Raw genomic sequence first — 22,101 nt, 5'->3', positions numbered from 1 at the left:
TAAGTTTTGAGAATCATGAGGTTTGTGGGGGACTTTCTGGTCAAGCAAAAACTAGATGAGATAAAGAGTTAGACTTCATGAAACGTGCCTCCTGCAGACCATCCTGGGGATAGGGAAAATGAAGACACCAGAAACCTTAAGAAATTATCAACACTTTTTCATTTCTTATTGTATCCAGAAGTCTTCAGACTTTGCAGATTCTTGTTTGTGCTGTGTCCAACTGTGGAGGGCAGGGAGTATCACAGCATGGACAGACCTGTGCACTCTGCTGCTTACATCAGATAACACAGGCTTGCTTCATGGGACATCTGTTTCCATATGTCCTTTGCAGCTTATGGTGGTAATTCCACAGGGTATTGACCCTGTTAGAGAAAACACCAGAGTTTGATGGAGTTATAGCACTTCTGAAAGGGAGTCTGGTGTCCTCCATCCTCCTTTGACACATACAAGCCACACTGACTGCTTGTTTCAGTTTTGTCCACGAAGATAAAATGGAATATTATTCAGCTATAAAGAAAAAGAAAATTTGTGGGGTAATGGCTGAACTTGAAAAATATTAGTTGAGGTGAACCAAACTTAGAAGACAAAACTCACAGGTTCTCTCTTGTACTAGGAGTCTAGCCTATAACACACACACACACACACACACACACACACACACACACACACACACGTAAGTGTGGGTAATTTCTTCAACTTCAAAAGGAGATCAAGAGAGGGAAGGTTAGTTGATGAGGAAGGACTGAATGTAGGCGACAAGATTCATGAAAGAAGATAAAAAGTTTTCTCTTCTAATTTTTACTTAATTATAGCTTTTATTTATTTTATTTTCTTCCAGGTTGGAGAAGTGAATTCATTTTTTAGGTCTTAAACTAACAAGAACTATTCAAATAGATAAATGCTGATTGATAGCAAATTCATAAAACCCTAAACTAAGTTCCAGGGTGTCATGGTGGCTATTCTGTTTACTGAGATGTATAGCATTTAAGGCCAGGCAAGTGTTTGAGTAACTTCCTTAAAGCAGCTATATGTTGGTTTTCTTTGTTAGTTCATTAGAATAAAGTGATTTCATTAATTTTTTAAAGGCTTAAAAACCATTGGATCATGTGTGTCCTGTCTCCTAAAGTTTCCAACTTCAAGTGCAGGTTAATGCAATTATTTTGTCTGATGGATGATATTGTAGGGACACAACTATCTCTGCTGTTGAATAAGCCCTTAAACCTAAACGAGGCTCTGCAAAGAAACCCAGAGCCTGGAAGGGATGTGTCAATCTGTTAATCTTCCCTAAATGCCCTGGAAGCAGAAGCTCTGTGAGTGTGACGGCAGACGCCATTATTAAACCACTGTTTGCCCTGACAGTGACAGGAGCAGCTGCTCCCTGACTGATCTTTTAGCACTGAGACAGGAAGTGCCAGCATTCAGGGTGGCATTTGCTTGTAATGTGAGGGAAAGGAAAGTGAGACCCCCAGAACCAGATCCAGAAAGGTGGCAGAGACTCTGAGAAGGACAAACTGTAGTCCTGGTGGCAGTGGGAGGAAGTCTGAGCTTCCTGATGCTGAGGCAGCTCTTGGCTTCCTCCTCTCTAAATGCCAATGGGGTCCTCCCTTTCCTGTTATCTGAGTTCCCTGATACTGGCTGTCAAAGGAGCCTTCAAAGTGGATCCAACAGGGACACCCTGGGCAAAACCTGTGTTGGCAGGATGACATTACCAGGATGAGAATGGCACATCTGTCTCCATTCCTGCAGATTGCCAGGATAAGTGTCACTGGGTAGGAGACAGATCATCAGTAGCTGGGTACAGAGACAACAATCAGAGTTGACCATGGGGGAGTTTCTCTAGGGTGCATTGAGATATAAGTCATGTCTATGTGACTAAAGACATGGAAACACAATAGAAACACACAGAACACAGAAGCTCCGCTCACCCATAGGCAGGGCCAAGGTCAGGTATATTTCATCCATGGACTACAGAAATGCTGTAAGGGAAGAACCTGACTCACACTGGTTGTGGCACCACCTGTGGCTGCACAGTGGACCAGAAGCACTCGGGTCCCGAGCATGAGATGTAGAAGGCAGCCTTTGACCTCCAGATGTGCGGCACAATGACAAGAGGTCACCTGCTGCTGGGTTCCCTCTTCTACTTAGGAATCAGAGAAGGCACTTGGTGGACGGCATGTGAAAATGGCAGGTTCATGGAATAGAAGTTAATTCTTATACTGGAGGAGGCTAAGCTAGCCAAAGTCAACTTTATACCAATTTTAGTTCGGAGTTTGGAAAGAACTCTCATACAAAGAAGTAAATTTCTAAAATCCAAAGCCTGACAGACATGTGAGCAGCTACTATATCGGGACTGGCAGCTAGCCAGAGTGGTATGATGGGAACCTATCTTCATTGCCCACTGTATGACCTAGGGCATGTTGTGTACCCTTCTGGACTAAAAGATTGAAGAATTCTAGTTCAGTAGGTCTGGTGACACAAAGTATTTGAGGCAATTTGTGGGTGGTAGCTGAACGAGTTATGCAAGTGTTCACCCAAGTACAGTGCAGACAGATGTCAATTATTCAGCTGGTGTCCAGGTGAATTGTGGGCTTGTTCCCAGTGCTGAGAGGGCATCAGAAATGAAGCCAGCATGATCCATGGTAGGTACTGTCTGGGCACCCTGCTAACCTTGATCCTGTCATAAGATGAGCATATCTGGGTGGGGAAATACAAAGCCATAGCTGGTCACTCTCCAGTGTGAACAACTGACATTTAAATGGAGAACAATGGGGTTCTGGAAAGATAGTTCCCTGTGCACACACAAGGATCTAAGCTGGATTGCCCACCCCAACTGTTTAAGTACTGGGTGCTATGTATGGTACAAGCTTGTAATTTTAGCCCTGGGGAGACAGATAGGACCCCTAGGGCTTATTGGTCACCTTGGCTATCTGAATCTGTAAGTTTCAGGTTTAATGACGGACTGTCTCAAAACCAAAATGAAGAAGAAGAAGAAGAATGTCACCCAAAGTTGACTTCTGACTTCTACAGAGAACCTTATGCATATGTACAGCATGCACACACGTGAATATATATATTGAGAGAACAAGGAAATACTGGAAGTCCCAGCTAAGTAGACATCTAATATAAATAACATTACTGATTCTGAATTAAAACAGTTGCATTTACAGTCTAGCCACACTTTCATGCATCCCTGCCAGCTGCACCACCATCAAGCTGATTATTGGACACGCATTCAATGACACCTAACTTAAAGGGAACTGGACAGGTCTCCCAGACTGTGAGGCCATTCACTCCCCATTTAGTACAACAGACAAGGAGCTCCAGTCGCTAGAAGATGCTACTGCAGGCAGAAAGGAGGTAAAGTGGGACTCTGAATTGCATTTCTGTGTAAGAGTCTGGCTGTACTGTTCTCTTGGCTGACAGCAGCTGAGCCCATATTGATGTGTTCACTTGGATACAGTGGCTTGTTGATGGGAACCACAGCTCTATCCCTCAGCATCTACACAACTTCTTCCATATGCTACTCCGACAGCAGTGTTCAGCCTCATGCATCAGCTTGCCTGTCACCTCACTGTCAAGTTGCCCCTCTGTCAAAATGGATTTTCGGGTGAGAGCTCCAGTCGTTCTCCAGGTGTCACCGTGTGCAATGCTATTGATTTGCTGTTCACTCTCAACCCTTGCTCTGGGATACATTCTCACAGGTGGCCAGGAGACAACACCTTCCCCCAGAGGGTCAGGGGACACAGATGTGCAAGTGGCCATTGAAAAAAATATACCCTCTTAAATCAGACGTCTCAGGGTCATGTCTAAAGACAAAGTAGCCTTTCAACTGTCCAGGGAGCTGGGCAGAGAACAAGGAAATAGCTATCACAGAAGAATAGACTTCTGGAATCCATTCATCCCTTGATCCTGAGACTGTCTCCAGTGACACCCACCATTCTCCAGAGATGTTCTGTCTGCTTCTAAGTGACTCCCCTTCTAAAGGTGGCCCTTGGCTTCCAGCTGGAAAAGTGTTTTTATTGGCCAGGAACCCTATTCACTCTGAGTGGTTTCTGGTTCTCTCTCCAGCCCATAGGCAGAATGCATGCTGAGTTACTCTCCTGCACAGAATCCAAAGCTCAGTGAACACTGACAGAGAGTGGTCTCCCAGCTGTGCCTGCTATGACCCCTCTGTGGCTTTCTAGGTAAAGAACAACCTAGACCATTTCCCCCATTTAACATGATTCTTGCCACTGCCCTGACAAAGGGCAGGAAATGGGAGTCAGGACACGTATTGGAATCCTCAAATCATCCCCCTCTGTCTCCAATTCACTTCCATCCCTCCGAATGGGGTAGTGAAGACAGAGTTGATGATGATAGTGTATAGTCTGCGTGGTCCCTGCTGCTACCAAACACATTGCTCGAAACACCTTGCTAGAAATTGTGAGCATAAAACCCCCTGCAAATGTGTCATCGCAGCGTGCTGAATGAACAATACATTACACAAGCCATGCAATTGGGCGTCTGCTTTATAGTTTCCTGTGTAGTTTTGTAGCTAATTAATCAGGTGACCATCTCCACCGAAAAGCTACAGAACCATGAAAGTCAGTGGGAATATTCATACAGGGAAGTGTCAGAGGCAGGGAGTAAGGATTTTCCTAGCAAACAAATGAAAACCCTGAGAGGTGATGTGATTGGCTTTTTCCCTAACAATTGCTCTGAAGAGGAAAAGTTGCAGAATTTCATAATGAAATTCTGGCTGTTTAAAAACAGGGTCTTATGTTGCATAGGGTTATCTCAAACTCCCTGTATAGTCAAAGGTGATCTTGAGCTCCTGTTCTTCTGGCCTCTACCTCCTAAAGGTTGAGAGTACAGGAATAGAACAATGTGGTCCTAGGGATCAAATCTAGGGCTAGGCAAGAACTAAGATACATCCCCAGGCTTGTTGTTGTAAAAATATAAAAAATAAAAAAAGGATTGTTGTCTTTTATCCTGCTGGATCACACCGCGGTGCCCCAAGATGTCTGCTAGATATCTTGGCGGAAACACATCCCAACTCCGCGGCGGCCCAGTGTCTCCTGCTGCCACACACTTTCCTACACTCAAAGGGTCACATAAACGAACACACAACACAATAATCTTTGACCTAATTGGTAAGATATAACTGCCCACCTAAACATACAAAGCCCAGTACCATCCGTCCCTTAAGAACATTCGTAACAACCTGTAAAGGTACAGCGTGGAATCTTAATGTCACCTGCCATATTGTCCTGCCATGGCCTCTCTCTCTCCCTCTCCTCTCCTCCCTTCCATTCCAGTCTCCTCCTCTTCCTTCAAACTTCTCTCCCATCCATCCTTCCTTCGCCTCCAATGACAGGCCTCCTTCTATCCTGTACCTACCCCTCACCTGTACTTTACAAATTCAATGGGGAGAAGGTTCTGGTGAAGTCACCTGATTCCTGAGTACGGGACTAGGCAGCCGTCCTTGGGGCAGTGGAATTAGCATCAAAATACAGGTAACTCCAGGGCAAACCACAACACAGGCTTTCATTTATTAGACAAGATTTTGATGAAAAGATTTGCAGAAATTTTGTGTGTGTGTGTGTTCGTGTGTGTGTGTGTGTGTGTGTGTGTGTGTGTGTGTGTGTGCACGCACACATGCTCATGCGTCTGGGCTGATGTGTGTGGATACCAGAGATCAATATCTTCCTCAGTCCACTGATATTCCACTGAATACCTTCCTCAATCACTGTCCAGCTTAGAGAGAATTTCTCACTGAACCTGGGGATTGCTGGTTGGCTATAATGACTGGAATTCTCCTGTCTCAGCTTCCCCAGTGGCTCCTGCTCCATACCCTAATTTTTGTGCTTCCTTATATCGAAAATAAATTTCCCCCTCACATCTATCTTGATTATAGTTTCTTCTCCTTTATTCCTCCCAGCTCCTCCTAGCCTTCTTTTAGTCTCATTAGAAAAGAGTTTTCTATTCAATAATAATAGAATAAGATATAATAAAATAAAATAAAACAAAACCTACCATATCACAACTGGACAAAACAAAAGGAAGGAAAAGAGTCCAAGAAAAGGCACAAGAAACAGAGGCACCGCCCACTCATTTGCATACTCAGGAACCCATCAAAACATTAAACTAGAAGCCAAAGTATTTACACAAAGGAACTGGAGGGTACAAAAGAAAGAATATACACATGATGAAATTCTAAAATATAAAAGACTCCTGACATAACTTGAGACACAGAACCTCCAAAGACGCCACTGACTTCATTTTCTGTTGGTCATCAGTTGTGGCGCGCAGCCTGCCCTCAAGAGTAGTTGTTTCCCCAGTGAGACTTCCTGGGAGGAAACTAAAGTTTAATTTGCAAATGGCTATCAATTGGAGATTGCTTCTGGGTTAGGGATGGTGGCACGTGTCCACTTCTCTAGTATTCCAATTGGTAGAGACACATGCAGACCCCACGCATGCTGCCTCGGTCCCTGTGCTTTTGTATGTGCATCAGTCATGTTGGTTTAAATAGAGGGCCTTGTTTCCTTGGTGTCCTCCGTCACCTCTGCTTTCTGCCTCCTCTTCTGCAGGATTCCCTGAGTCCAGAGAGGAGGGATTTGATGAAGGCATCATTTAGGGATGATTGTTCCAAGGTCTCTCACTCTTGGAATAACATCTAGGTCTCTGTAATTTTCCCTATGTGCCGTTGGAGGAAGTTTTCTCTGGTGATGGTTGAGCAAGGCACTGATCTATGAGTATAACAGAATATCATTGTGAGTCCTTTCATCACTACAAGAACAGTTATATTTGGTTCTAGCCTAGGCCCCTGGGCTATCTAGTCAGGTTCTTTGTCACCCAAGCAGTGTCAGAAATCAATTCTGTCTTGTGAAGTGGGTCTTTAGTCAAATAAGATACTAATTGTTTGCTCTCACAGGCTTTGTGTCACCATTGCACTAGCAGATCTGGTGGGACAACTTTGTAGATCAAAGCATTTGTGGCTGGGTTTGTGCTTATGTTTGACTTTTGGTAACATGCAAAGTTCTTTCCTGGACCAAATAGCTAGCGTGTAGGTGTGAAGGCTCGGTGCAGGCACCAGCTTGACTTCTCCAATGTTCAATGAGTTGTGAAGGTGTTGTTTAATGATTCATAGGCAGCTTTTTGTGGTTGCTGGAGATCCAACTCAGGTCCTCATGCTTGTATAGCAAATACTTTATTTAACTGAGCCATCTTCCCAGCCCAGGAACTTACAGAATTCTTACTCTCAATTCACAGAGTTACAGAAGATAGCAATCTGGTGAGGGTATAGAGGTTATATGGTACTTTTAAAGAATTCTCAAGTTAAGTTAGATAATTAAAAAGTGTGAGAGTTAAGATTTCTGTTAGCTTTCTCAATGAACAGCACTGGGTTAATTCCCAAGTGCACGCAGATGTGCACTTCCAGCTCTTTCCATGTGGCTGTATGAGATCCAGTCCCCCTTGGCAGTCCATCTCAGAATCAGCCTGGCTCACTCACTTTGAGGTACTTTCTTAATCCTCTCCTGATGCCCTAGGGGACTTTTCGGCCCTGATTTTTCCTCCTCCAAGTATAGTGGGCACGTTGTAGACCCCGAGACCTCTGCTCAAGCCTTTGGCATCCTCCTTATAACCCATGGCCAAACGTCAGTACTCTTAGACTATTTGGGGATGTCAGAGTATCCCTCCTGTGGTCCGAACTGTACCGTAATAGCTTACCTGGACCACCTTGTTCATTAGTGTAATAACCTCCATCACCTGCAGGTCAAGCCTTATTTCCTAGAGTTTCCATGCCTCTCCTACCACTAATTTGTCTTAGCATGGCAATGACTCTCCCCTGCAAAGACTCTCTGTAGCAACATGAATCCTAGGGCTGGCATACTTCCTAGAGCTATTAAACCAATTCCTCCCTTACTAATCATTTTTCTATTTGGGGAGTTCCTTAACTCTCACTCTTGACTCCTCTGTGGTCACTTTCTCTGTAAGCCAAACAACCAGGTAGACCACTAGCTATATAAGTAGTTTGAGGAGGTTACTGAGACCTCCATGCCTTAGGTCTCCTCACCTCAATAACACTTATGGCATCTGTATATGATCTATTGTAATGGTTTCTGGGCTTCTAATATCACAAGGGGACAAGGACTTCCCTAACTAGATGTCAATTGATTTCCACAGTCAGTAGAAAGTTGGACACAGGATTCAAAGCTCTCAGACGTTATGTGACCTCAACTAGGTGGGCGGAACAAACTCCTTGACCACAGTTCCCAAGCATTATGGAGCCAGTAAGGCTGTAAAAAGCATTATCACTTTTGCCAAGATACAGAACAAAGGACATAGTGTCTTTTCTATGCAAAAGACTACTTAGTAACCCCAAGAGACATAATTAGTTCACAAGGGTCTTCTGTCAGGCCTTGGAGTCAGCCATCTTCTGCTGCCTGAATTGAGTCAATTTCATCAAAATTGAAGAAGCAGTTGTGCATGTAGATACAGTCTCTGATGGCAAATTTAATAAAATCCAAATGTCACTTCTTATGGGATTCAGACCATACCAACAATTTTATCTTTACTGCCGATTTAAGACTGCATATTTTTTTTAAAAAAAATTATGGAAGTCTTAGTTAGTTTATCTTCCTTGTCTTATGTAGCAAAGAAGTTAGTTCTCCTCACCAAGGGCAAAGGAATAACCCAACCAACATCCACAGGTGAAGCATAGCTTCAAAGGGAGTAGTTCTCTCTCACTGTTAGCCACCTAATCCTTCAGTCTGACCCTTAATGAATGCCAGTGTGTGAAACTCTCTCTTAGGACAAGAGGAGTTATCGCGTAGGCAATTCAACATTTGCATGCCATTTAAGGTACAGAGCAGGGCATTTCCCTAATGGGCCAGGGGAGCACGTAGAGAAATGAGCTGACTGGTCCTGGTCCCTACTCCATCTTTGAGGGAGCTACCTCTGCGTCACCAAGGACTCCCAGTTCCCTGCCGCTTTACTGTCCTTCTTACCAAGTATTCAGAAGAATATGCAGGGTAGCACGAAACACAGGGCCTGACGCCTTGCAAGTGGATTCTGCCCACTGCCAGCCGCCAGCAGCCTCCCTCAGTGCATAACTGTATAGCTGTGTGTCTACCATACCTGTTCCTCAGCCTCTGGGCCTTCAGAAGATTTTCGTATGACGCTGCATGCTTCCTCTCACTCTCTGAACAAGGCTTGCCCTTTGAAACATAATAGAGTTTCTGTGCTTTAAAGGCTGTGTTTCCATAGCATAAGGCTAGTGATCCCACCCTGGTTGCTTTTAGTATTTGTTGTTTCTAAATGAACTTGCTATGCTGTACAATGGAATTACTAGATCTGTATTAAATTGTAGCTCTGGGACCCATCATCATGTGATGCCAGGTACTTCACTCTTGCTTTGTTTATCACAGAGAGGCAACTGAATTAGCATAAAGTGGTCCAACCAAGGGAAAAAGATTTTCAAACACCCTGCCTCTCAGAACTACTGGTGACCTGGTCTAATTTCATTGTTTCCTCTGGGATGTTTTAAAGGGTCATTTTCCTTGTTAAAATAAGGTTGGATTATAGAATTGTTACCCATCATTTCTTCTGCTTGTAAGACAGTCATTTGTTTCTTTTAATGTAATAACCTTTGTCTGCATTGTGGTATTCCCTGTTAAGTAAGAACACAGGCATTCCTTTGCAACTATGGTGTTTCTTAATCAGCCAATAAGTATTTACCCAGCGCTGCCTTTATCAGCCCCTGAGAACAAGATTGGTCATTCATAAATTGTCTATTGATCAGTCTCAACTGGAAGGTAAACACAAACATTTCAAAGGATTTATTAGAATTTGGGTAACATTTGCCCCAAACACTTAGAGGTCTGAAGTGCAGTACTCTGGCAGGCTTTGGGGTAACAACTGTTTTTATGCACAGATCTGGGAAATGGAGACATCAGGCCAGAGATGGCCCTAGCCCTCCTCTGGATACCACTGCTCCTCAGTTTTATGAGAGACCTTTTTGAAGAAAGAGATTGGCCAAATGGAAAAAGAGACTCGTCTACATGATTTGTGATCTGACTGATGGTTAGACACTAGACAATTTTGTAGTTGATAAAGCCTTTGATATAGCCTTTGTGGATGTGTTTTCTTAAACATGGATTTAGTCATTTTTCTGACAGGAGTGTACCTTTAACAGCACCGTTCCATATCCTCCTAGTGTGTGTGTGTGTGTGTGTGTGTGTGTGTGTGTGTGTGTCTGTGTGTGTCTGTGTGTGTCTGTGTATGTGTGTCTGTGTGTGTGCATGTGTGCGTGTGTATGCATGCATGTGTCTGTGTGTCTGTGTGTGCAGACAACACATGGCTAGGACCTTTGAAATTAAAAAGCTCACAACTGCATGAGCTCTGTCAACCCCCACGTTGATTAATTGCAACGCCAAACAGCTTTATTCTACTTAATAAGAAATTAGATCACAACGGGGATTTGCAGAAATTACCTTGAAATGTTTGTATGTTTGAGTGATTGAACAATTTGTGCTAAAAATTACATTACCCAGGTTTGAATCCTAAGCTTGTGAACAAATGCATGTTAGGCTAATCAGAATTCCAGAAGGAAAACCTTTCCATCGCTCAGCCTGGGGAGATGATAGGGGTAGGACAGACTTCAGATCTCTGTCCTGAATGCTTGTCCTTTTCAGTTCTGTCCTGCCCAGATGGCTCTTCTGTTCCCTGCTCTGGAAGTACAGCTACACAGTTAGTTTGAGACTATTCAAATCTTAATACACACTCCCGGGTAAACTCAGAGCCAGGGACACCACCCTTAATTATTCACCAATGCTCTCTAGTACACATGCATTTTGCAGGGCTGGTGTCAAAGACAATGTCCAGCCTATTAAAACATGTGTGCTTTGAATTCAGCTATGGCACTGGAAATTTAAGGGTGCCCACTCTGTTTTATTAGGAGACAGAGACCTAGACTCACGCCCAGCTCCTTGAGCAACTTCTAAAAATCTTTTAAGTCAACCTTGTGTTTTAGTCAACAGGGGAGGTTTGACCCCTAACCCCCCAACAACCACTCGTTTCATTATTTATCTGAGGGAATCTGTCTGTTTTTGTTCTTCTACAAAAGTCCCTGACACTGGGATATTTTTAATAGCTGAAATTTTTCATTCTTGTCACTGCGCCTTTTGAAAATACAGGTATTTTCATACATCGCGTGGCTAATGAGTGGGACTTCAGAACCCAACCTTTGCTCAGAACTGCAGTGCAAGCCTGCAGAAGGCAGCTGCTGAGGACCACGGAAATTAATTATTGAGCTCCTTGTTGTACGCTCCTTTCTGTTTGATATTCTCTGGCACAGAAGGAGTCAGACAATTAAATCACTCCTCCCTCTGTCGAGCCACAGTGCTCCCCCTTGCTTCTCCACTCTGGAGGCTGGAGCCAGTCTGTCCACAAAGGGTCTTTGTGGAGAAATAGGGAGACCAAGACCATATCCAAAAAGACACAGCACTTCCTCAAAGTGAGGATTTTTTTTTAAAAAAAAAAGTCTCTACAAATGTCCCTCTGAATGGTTACTTCCTAAAATGGTTTTCAGGCACGTTTGTTGCCAGAGTCTCCCAGCAAGGAGCCGAAGGTTGGGGCTGCTGCACTCTCTGCCCAGAGCCTCAGTTTGCCTGCTATGGGGAGCTTTGAACCCTAATTTTTTTCACCATCTCTTCCTGTTTTTCAGATAAACACATGCAAGCTCATAGTCACTGGCGAGGGCAGTTGAGCCAATTAATTTGTTTTATTGAGCAGTAAAGCTGCCATTCTCTAAACTAGGGTGATTACGTCTAAATCAAACACAGTGTGTTAGCACTTCTGATCACATGATCAGGAAGTGTGAGCACATTTGTGTGCTCATGCGTGTGTGGGGGGGGTGTAGGCGCACACACGTTTGCCTCCATGCTTTGGGCTAGGGCAGTTATTTTGTTTGAGGCGTACCAGAGAGGAGAGCAAAATGACTCTGTTAAGCTCAGAGAAAATGACACTTGAGTCCTTGTCCTCTAGGGTACATTGATCACTCCGTTTAGGGATCATGTGTTCTCTGAAAGACTCGGAAAAGCCACTGCTTGGCATGTGCAGTCAGCCCTGAGGATTCATGGGCTGTGCCTGTGGTGTCAATATCTCAAAGCCCGGCATCTGCATTGGGCTTGTACACATCTTTCTGTTTGCCTTATTCTCCAAACAAGCCACTGTTACAACTGCATGAAGCAAGGTATTGCAGGCCAATCAGGGTGACTGTGGAAGTGTGGGGAAAATGTGTAGGATGCACACACATGTTTACATTAAGTTACATGTGTGGCTCCTGTTGGAGTCTGGGCCAACAGTCAGGTCTATCAGGACTGACACCTAAGAACTCCACTAGGAATAATGAGCTGACTTTGATTAGATGGAGAAAGGGGCCTGTGATTCCAAGGCTCAAAGACCTTGGGACAGCCAGATTCCTCCATTCTCATGCTCTTCAGAGGACACTTAGTGCCAGTGGGTCAGAAGCCAGAGGTCTGAGGTCAGAGACCAGCATGCTTTGCCACCCACGGGGTCTCCCCCAGGATGAGTGGATGCTGAACTTTCTGACTGGAAGCCCAAATTTCTTCATAATTCCATCAGGATGTGCCAATCAAGCTGGGGATTAGATTTCAGCTGAGCACTCTTTCCTCATACTCCGCTGCTGGCTCTGCAAGCTTTGCAGAGCCATTCTACCGCACCACAGCAACCTCCATACCCACTAAGTAAGTGTCGCTGTGCATAACCCAGAGGAAAAGGATCAGTTTCTTGAACGAATGAATGAAGAACCAAGCCAGGGGCTCTATCCACCAAGGGGGAATCCCCTCCTGTCGGGACCACCCCTTTGCTTTTCTGTTGACTGCACACTTGCACAATCAGAATGATACTCTTACATCAAGTGGTTGCCAGCCTTCACTTTGCACCCTGCAGTCCCTGACTCCCAGGAGCAACAAAGTGTGGTTTTCTTAATCATAGCACCCAGAGCCTGGCAGGATTCAGATACTGTGCATAGCCACCCCTACTGTGCCACTCAGTAAAACATCACCCTCTCCTTACCACCATGGGTCTTCCTTCCCACTGTCCCACACTTCCTGTAAGGAATTCAAAGAAGTCACTCCCAGACAGGCACAGACTCACTGGCACATGTACAAATCACTCACACAAGCCCTTACAGGCAGCATTCACTTTCATGGACAAACTCACGCCAGGCGCCTTCACACAGCCAGGCATTCCCACACTCACTCATGCACACACTTGTGTCAATGAAGACTCACAAGCGAAACCTACTGTGTCAACCACTGCTGTCTGTTAACTTACTCCATGTCCCTTTCCACACGCCCTGCCCCCACCCCTCCCCACCCAAGTCAGAGGATGCAACACGTGCTGGAACCTGGAAGGCAGCCAGTGTGGATTTATTACAGCAACATATGAGTTCACAGTGTATCTCAGCACCGGGCACAGAGGCTGGGGGCATGGAGAGACTTTGTGGATGCCCCTGAGCTCTTGGTGAGCTGGGGACACAGGGTGTGCTCCCACTGTGGGGAAGGAGCCTGTAAGTCCAGCATGAAGTCAGAACTCTTGAGGTTCCTGGGCTCCGGCCTTTGTTCAACTTTTCCTCCTTGCTTGTCTTTCTCTCTAGGAGGAAGAGGAGAAGGGATGGAGAATAGAAAGAAAGAAAAATCAGAAAACTAGTTTGAGTCTCCTGTTCTCGATACACACACACACACACACACACACACACACACACACACACCACACCACACATATGCACACATATATACATATATTCACACACCACACATTCACAAACACACACAAACACAAACACCACACTCATACACTACACACATGCACACATATATACATATATTCACAACACACACACACACACACACACACCATTCACTGCACAGACGCGCATGTGAGTATTTACACACATAGTATACACATACATCCTTCATTCAGGTGAAAGGGTGACTTCCTTTTCCCAGGAACTCCCATCATCATTTTGTCTGACCTCTGAAATGGAAGGTAACAGGGATTCCCCTCTGAGGGTGGCACTACGTCAGAGAAAGAGCTACCTCTCACATACAGGGGTCATATCTGTATTCTGTGTGGTGCACAGAGAATGGAGAGAACCAGGGATATTTCTTCTTTCAGTCTTCACATCTGCCCAACTGTCACAACCTGACCTTGGAAGAATATGTGGGAATCAGAGGTGCTGATGGTCACAGGGCTGGCCTTGTGTCCCTCTAAGACCATGGTACTGGGATGCTATGGTCAGGAGCCCCAGCATGCTAGGTTTGTCTTAATGCTGCCCCAGACACCTCTTCCCTAGATGCTGTAGGACTATGCTGCCATCCAAAACCTAAAGAGAATTCTGTTCCTGTTGCATCAGAGAAAGCAAGCTTCGCGAAGAGAGATTGGAATTGTCATTTTTTTCGTGGGGTGTGTTGGCTTCATGCATATTTAGCCACAGATCTAAGACTTGTGTTTAAATGTATTACCTGAGCACAAAGGACGATGAAAGGGCAAGTTAGAGCCACACACTGTTGTGATCTACATGGGGGGAGAAAAGCTACTGCTGATCAACCTGCTCATCTTCTTCCCAGGGCTGCTGCGTAGATTCGGGTCCTCAGGACTACAGCTGAGCAGGGCATGCCAGTGTTCCAAGGGAAAGCCTAGAAGGTAGCCCAGCAGTGGCTTCATCCTGGGAAGCAGGCCCTCTTCCCAGGCTGCCAGTCTCCAGCATCCTGTTACTGGGGTGAGAGGACTTTGCTGATAGAAATATCAAGAAAAGAGGTGATGAGACAAATTGAGAAATTAAATTGTAATAAATTACTGAGTCCAGATGGTATTCTTCTGAGAGTTGTAGAGGAATGAGGAGCAAAATAGCAGGCAACTAATAAAAATATATAATTTAGCCTTTAAAGTGGCAGCGGTCACCCAAGCCTGGCCAGTCATAGTTCTGGTGTCCGGGGGCAGTCACAGGCCACCGATGGTGTGGGAGCCTTTTAATTATTTTTCGGTCGTTGCCTCAAAGCCATGGCATATACAGAAATGCCCCTGAGTTTGAGTGTTAATAACCCAGAAGCAATGATAAATGGTTGTGTGGAAACCACGCCAAATTATTTATGTTAGAAAAGAAAAAAAAAAGACTAACTGGGCAATCCACACAAGTTCCAACTGGAAAACCATACTTCCTGTATGCATGGAGGCACCATGGGTGGGAGGAGAATCCAGTCAGACCCTCAGCCAGACTTCTCATGTCCTCAAGGCCCTGATCTCAGCATCCCACTCACTGTAGCCTCTGCTCCCAGCATCTCTGTCAGAGTCGTATTCTTGTGGTAGACATGCTGAATACCCTGGCCTGGTTTGAAAACCAAATGTATTTTTAAAACATTTAGAAGTCAAACAAGAGGGCTGGGGAGATGGCTCCGTGTGTAAATCATTTACCACATCCAAGTGTGAGAACCAGAGTCTGATCCCAGGCACTTCTGATTGCAGTAGGTGCCTCTGTAGTCCCAGAAATGGGTGGTAGAAACAAGAGAACCAGAGAAGGTGAGAAAGCTCACAGGCCAACCAGCATAGCTCGCTCTGAGTGTGAACAACAGACAGAGCTGATATCAAACAAGATAGAAGGTGAAGGCCGACGAGGGAGGTCACCCCTCATGTTCTCGGCACACATGCTTCCACACCCACATTGTTCAACTTCCCGTCTTTGTCTCTGTGTCTGTCTCTGTGTCTCTATGTCTTTCTCTCTATCTCACACACACACACACACACACACACACACACACACACACACACACACACTGAAAATGTCAAACAACAAACAAATGGGGTGAAAATAATTATGGTAAATATGACCAAATATTAACCTAATATACAAAAAGTGATCATGAATCAGGAAGAATTTTTTAATGTTACACTTAATAAATGGGTGAAAGCCATAAATAATTCACTAAAAGGAAAACACATATAACTGATAAGTGGAAGAAAATAAACGCTCACTATCAACTAAATATAAAAACATGTAAATGTGAACAAATTTTGAGAAACGATTTTCTACCTGTGATGTTAATAAAATCCTTATGGGTGAAGGATGCAGCTAGCCTTTTCAAAGGATGATGGAAAAATGTATGTCACCATGACCTTCAGGGTACACCTTGACAGGAAGCTCCCAGAATCTGAAAATACTTGTGCAATATAAGTCACAGTCTGAAGAGACATAACCAGAATGATTCTAAGGGCAGAGTGGGTTTTTGTACAAATCTACCCTTCATGAGACTGATCTCACCTGAGTTTTCACAGAGAACTAGGAGTGTGGTCTGTCTGGTGAAAGAAACATTTATCAGCCTTTGAAACCACTAAGGGCTAGGGATGTGGCTTATTTGGTAAATTCTCTTTTTTAAAGCATGAGGATATGGTTTTGATCCTCAGGACCTATATAAAGATACCCGGATGCTTATAGTCTGGTGCCAGGGATGAGGAGACAGTGGATCCCTGGGGTTAGCTGGCTAGCAGACCTAACCTATTCATCACTAAGATCCAGGCAGATGAGAAATCTTACCAAAAAATATTAAAACCTAATTAAATTAAATTATTTTCTTTAAAACGTAGATGGCATCTAGGGAAGGAAAGCTAGAGCTACCCTCTGGCCTCCACACTTTTGTGCATATACACACATGCACACACCTATGAACTTGTGAACACACAAACACACTGTATTAAATAAAAGCAGACTTACAAGCTTGTCATAATGCAAACCTTGAGCTGCGAGTTGAAGCATCCATCACCGTAGGAGTCCCTGGGTGGTCCATGCGCAGACGAGCTTCAGTTCTCTAGTTTTCTTACCGCTTACTCTCACTCGTGAATGTCAAGAGCGGGTCACTCTGGCTCTAAGAAAATCAATTTGACCAACCAACTCTGATGCCTTCATTTTCCACTTCCCAAAGCAAACTAAACCATATGCTTAATGAGGCTCTTCGACTCGGAGAGATTAAGCTGTTACCTAAGTCGGGAGCAAGTCAGCCATTGAGCCTGCTTATTGCACCTAATCCCAGCATTGTCTCTACCTGGCCGGCTTGGTTTTCCCACTCATTTAGCAAATTCTCACTAAGTGCCAGGTGTTCAAGTACATTTTAAAACAGCGAGCCAAATGTTAGCCAAATTGCACAAAGCTGGATCATCTCCCATCTATAGATGTGAATGGCATGTAGAGGCCATAGAAGGTTCCAGGGCAGGCCTATGTCTGCACAATTCTTGATACCCAATGGGCACCTCCAGAGTTGAGTGGTGCCACCTACATAGCACATGGAGCAGCCTGGATTTCAGAGAGGATGTTCTGCTGCGAGGCAGGTATGTGAAGGAAGGGAAAAAATACAAATTATGCAAAATATGCCCCATTTCACCCAACCTTGACAAATTATTTGCACCTTTTTCTAGGAGTTGGAGCAGTCAATCAAGAGCGAGGACTGCTCTGCAGCTCTTTGAGTCCAGCGTGCAGGTCTCTCTGTTAGGAGATCCATGCCTGCTTCCTCTGAGCTTGATGCTTCTGAGCCAGGAGAGGGGGGCCACAGGAGCAAAACCTGGCTTAGGCACCAAAGCTCTGTGTAACCCACATAATGGGAGAAACTCCCACCATGCGTAGCTTTCGAATCATGTTCTTTGGGGATTTTCCCAAGTTCCCCGCTTTGGATTAAGCTGGTCATGTGGGCTGTGGTCCCACTGGTCTCTTGGGGAAGCAGGCATACAGTAACGACAGCTTTGAGTGATCCACATAAGGCCCCAGCCCTGGACATAGCTCCAGTTAGGACGTGTGTCAGGATACTGCGGGCTGCAGGCTGCCAGCTCCTGTCTGGTGGGTCGATTAGTACAGCCGTCAGGTGTCTTGCAACACCGTGGCGCCTCTCTGCTGCTGCCCTCCCATCTGATAGGTAAGCATACAACTAGTTAACTCCCCTCTTTCTTTCTCCTTTTCTCCCCGACTCCGCTTGAGGCAATTACAGCAATCCTGCATTTGTCAATCACATCCATTCGTGCATGGTCTCCTGAAATAATTATCAGGTGAGTGGCATCTCTGTGCCTGGAGAGCCAGCTTGGAAACCACAAGCCCCAGAGTATTAATTACTGAGCGCAAAAATTTGCAGAGAAGCAAGTCTTTTAATGGTAGAACTGACGTAACATGATTGTTTTGATTTTTTTTACTAACATGACAATCATTGCTGTCCCCCTGGTCATCACCACAGATCAGCGAGAATTATCTGGGGAGGCCATTACCATGCTGGGTACCATTTGATAAAATGAGGCTCATGCTTCCTGGCTCGGTGTTTGTTGATTTTCAGAACACAGCCAAGTCTGAGAGTCAACAACAGGAATGAAAGTGGACTCTGGCAAGCGGGCCAGAGGGGTGCTCTGGTGTGGCGAAGCGAGGCTTTGGTGGCTCCACTTTGCTGCAAGAAACACTTTAAAGAAGGTGTCTCTCTTCCTTTCTTGCAGCTGCATCTTCTTGGCAGCCCCAGTTCCTGTTTCTGGGGAACACAGGACATCGGCACTTTGTCAAATTTAACGTAAGAGGTGTGCTGCACATTTTCTGAGCCCCGAGTTCACGTCATCGAAGCACATGTGGGACAAGCCTGTGATCCCAGTACTCGGTGGCTAAGGTACAGAAATTGCTACGAGTTCAAAGCTAGCCAGGACCTCACAGAGAGTTCCAGGCCAGCCTAAATTATGAGACCCGGTGCCTAAACAAAACAAAATACCGTAAATGCCTGTCACAGCACTGTGTCCCTGAATGGGAAGGAGCACGGCTTTGTTCCAGGTTGTGTAGTGCCCTGTTGAACAGAAATCCTATTTGGTGAGAAAGAAAGCAGAGATGAAATACCAAAAGAAGGTTCCAGAAACTGTACAGAGATCTGTGTGGAGGAGGAGACCGCTGGAAGGCTGACTTCTGCTGCAATCAGATTCCTTCTCTGACTTCTGTCTCACACAAAATCTTCATCCCACTTCTCATTCAGGGATGCTTCTCCCAACCTCCTTCCCTCCTTCTTCATATTTCCTAGGCTTGAAATAGACTCTTATTCCCTGGATGCTAATCTCACTTTCCAGAAAGTCTGGGTCCCATTTAGCTGGTCCCCTGGGTGCTTTCCCAAATATCCCAACTCTGCGGCCTCTTTCTTTCTTGGGTTTTATCTTTCAAGGGCCTGCTCCGAGGATAAGATGCGAATTGCTGGGCTGCAGGAAAGGCCACTTCCTGAATGCACCTACTGTACTGGGGCGGGTTCCTTCTGAGCCTCTATCAGCCTCTTACCAGGACAGTTGGAGTCTCACCAAGCCCCAGACACCCAGAACCTTCCCCCCACACACATAAATCACAACCTCAGCTCCTGCTCAAAGGAAAGGCAGTTTCTCTTTTATACCTTCTGTCTAGTCGTTGGAACTTCAACACAGTTTAAACTTTTATTGGTTGCTTGTGGAAGGTTTTTACTGGGGGACAATATCTTTTGGTCCTGTGTGTTCATTGTCATCCAAGAGTCAGCCAGCCCTGTCAGCCATGAGGCACCCTCTAAAGTCCCCAGGCTCAATGATGTCACCTAGTCAGCCACAGTAGGGGTTTAATGGTCACCAGACATTCAGCTCTTCCCCAGGCAAAATTTAGTGGCTTCCCTTAGTGTCAGTGGCTTCCACAGGGGGAGGGGGACTCGTTTCTCATAACCACTGAGCCATCTCTCCAGCCCCGGCTTGTTTCTTATTAGTGGGTGAAGTAGAAGCCAGGAGGAATGACAAACATTCTGATGGAAGGGACAGGATGGGAACTAAGCAGTGTCTTCTGTTTTCCCTTCCTGTCCACAAAAGCAAAACTAGAAATATCCAGATTTTGGCCTATTTCATAGCCCCATGCAAAGCCTGTCACAGGCTAACTCAGTAAGCACTGAGTGTAAATCCAGGAGATTCTATTCCAACTGAAATGCAAACACTGCCTCAGGAGGTAGAGCCATACAAATCTACCTCTGTGGACTCACACAGGCATCTGGATGTGCTTGCTGGACTCTTGGCTATGTGCACAGTAGGCTCACAGGAGACTGTCATTCTCCAGCCCCAATAGGCTCCCAGAATCCTATTACCTTTCCTGCTGCTATGTGGATGCCTTGTCTGGGCACCCTTGTCTGTGGCATTCTAATCTTTGCGGTGCATTTGTTCCATAGGGTCCTATAGGGAGCATCACGTTATCATTGCCTATAAGAGCTGCTTCGGGCTCCCTGTGAAAAGGGATCATAGCTGGGGCAGGTGCAATGACCATATGACCACCATATCTGCAGATGGCTCTCCCCACCCTTGGTCTCCTTAATCACAATGTAGGACCTACATTCTATGCAAAATTAGCAGGTGCTTTGTGGCCCAACAAACTCGGGAAATGTTTGGTTAATCAAAAGGATGAAATTTAGAGACCTCTGCAGAAACTTGCTCAGTCCATGACAAGTGAGTCACAACACTGATCCATGAAAAAGAAGCAGATGCATGTAGCTAACATGTAATGCCAGCCAGCACCTATCTGTGGCATCACCCAGACCATCAGGAGTCCATGGAGAGACCTTGAAAGCTCCTGTATCCATGGAGCCTGCTGACCACAGATTTCCTCAGAGCAGCTGCCATGGGCCACTGTTGCATACTTCCCTGAGGCTGGCTAAAGGGGCAGGATCTGGGAAGGCAGGAAATTCAAAGACACAAAGATACAAGAACAACTTATCAATAACTTTATAAGGAGTGTGTTTCAGTTAGAGTAAAAAATATAATTGGAGCAAATAGTATCTAAAATTAATATAAACTGGTTCTCTCATACTTTAGTGTATTAGCTCTTAAAATTAACAAGTTACATGGGTGTATAGATGGCTCACATCACATTCGTTCGTTCATTCATTCATTCATTCATTCATTCAGAGACAGGTTCTCACAATGTAGCTGAGGTTAGCCTGGAACTTGCAATGTAGTCCAGTTGGTCTCAAACTCATGCCTTTACTGCCTCACTCTCCAGAGTGCTGAGGTTACAGATACATGCCTTGATACTGCATTATCTTTTTATTGGACAGCACTGGCTATGGACATAAGCCTATTGTTTTCTGCCTCATTTATACTCCCATTTAGCCCAGCATAGAAGAGGAAAGCCCAGGCCCTTCTCACCATCATCCATATACACACAGTAGGAATCAGGCCCCTGTGGGCCCTGGCCTGGTAGCTGCCTGGAATGTGATCTCACCTCCCTGATGAGGATTCAGTGAAAGCAATACAATTGTAAAAGGGGGTGTGCCCAGGTTCCTGGTCTAAATAGGCCCACCCAGGCTTTGACATCCCACTTGTCCCAGCAATGGCCATAAATAGCCGTATAGAAGGCTGCAGGCTGAGCAAAGGCATTCTGCCTAGAAGTGTACACAGACATAACCTCCGTATGGGTTCCTTTGAAACCTCCATGTGCAGATGTCCTTGGAAACACAGCTTTCAAAGTTCAAGCCTACAGCTTCTAATCATGTCAGTGTGTCCAGGGACGTTGCCAAGAGAGGTCTGGCCTGTGCATGGCCTTGTGGGAAAGAAGTCAAGGTTCTCTCTCTAATTCAGAATCTTGCCCTGACTAATGAAGACCAGGGTGAAAACAGATATAGATTAAAGCAGAAGCTAGGACTTGCTGCAGGATGGCCCCAGGGTAATAAATCGTGGACAGCTCCTACCACCCTAAGGAGTACTCAGTGGGCACTGCATACAATCCTGGCTCAGACACATGACCTTGAGCAAGGAATGCAACTCCTCCAGTGAGATAAGGAAGCACACCAGCCAGCCCTGTGTGGGGCACATTACCAAATACAATTTGCCCATGGCCTTGCCAGCAACAACATGGTTTGGAATTCTGCTGCTATTGCTGCTGCTGCTGCTGCTGCTGTGGTGGAGGCCACAGCGGCAGCTCTAGGCAGACCTCTGCACCTTTCCCTCCATCTGCTCCATGGAGTCTGGAGAAGTCTGGGCTGGGGCTGGGATAGTAGTCACATGAGGCCTCTTTTCCCCAGTTCAGTGGTGTCACTGAGCACG

General features: G+C 45.3%; 1 long non-coding RNA gene across 1 annotated transcript; it reads right to left on the bottom strand.

Moving 5' to 3' along the window:
- Positions 1–13,408: 13,408 nt before the first annotated feature.
- Positions 13,409–19,055, bottom strand: LOC102552157 (uncharacterized). Its single transcript, XR_015647581.1, has 3 exons — positions 16,775–19,055; positions 14,532–14,802; positions 13,409–13,659 (listed from the first exon to the last, which is right to left on the bottom strand). It is a non-coding gene; the product is annotated as an uncharacterized LOC102552157 (long non-coding RNA).
- Positions 19,056–22,101: the final 3,046 nt, after the last annotated feature.

The sequence above is a fragment of the Rattus norvegicus genome, chromosome 1, assembly GCF_021556685.1.
Source record: "Rattus norvegicus strain SHRSP/BbbUtx chromosome 1, alternate assembly SHRSP_T2T, whole genome shotgun sequence".
Classification (NCBI taxonomy): domain Eukaryota; kingdom Metazoa; phylum Chordata; class Mammalia; order Rodentia; family Muridae; genus Rattus; species Rattus norvegicus.
This window is presented reverse-complemented; position numbering and strand designations above follow the sequence as displayed.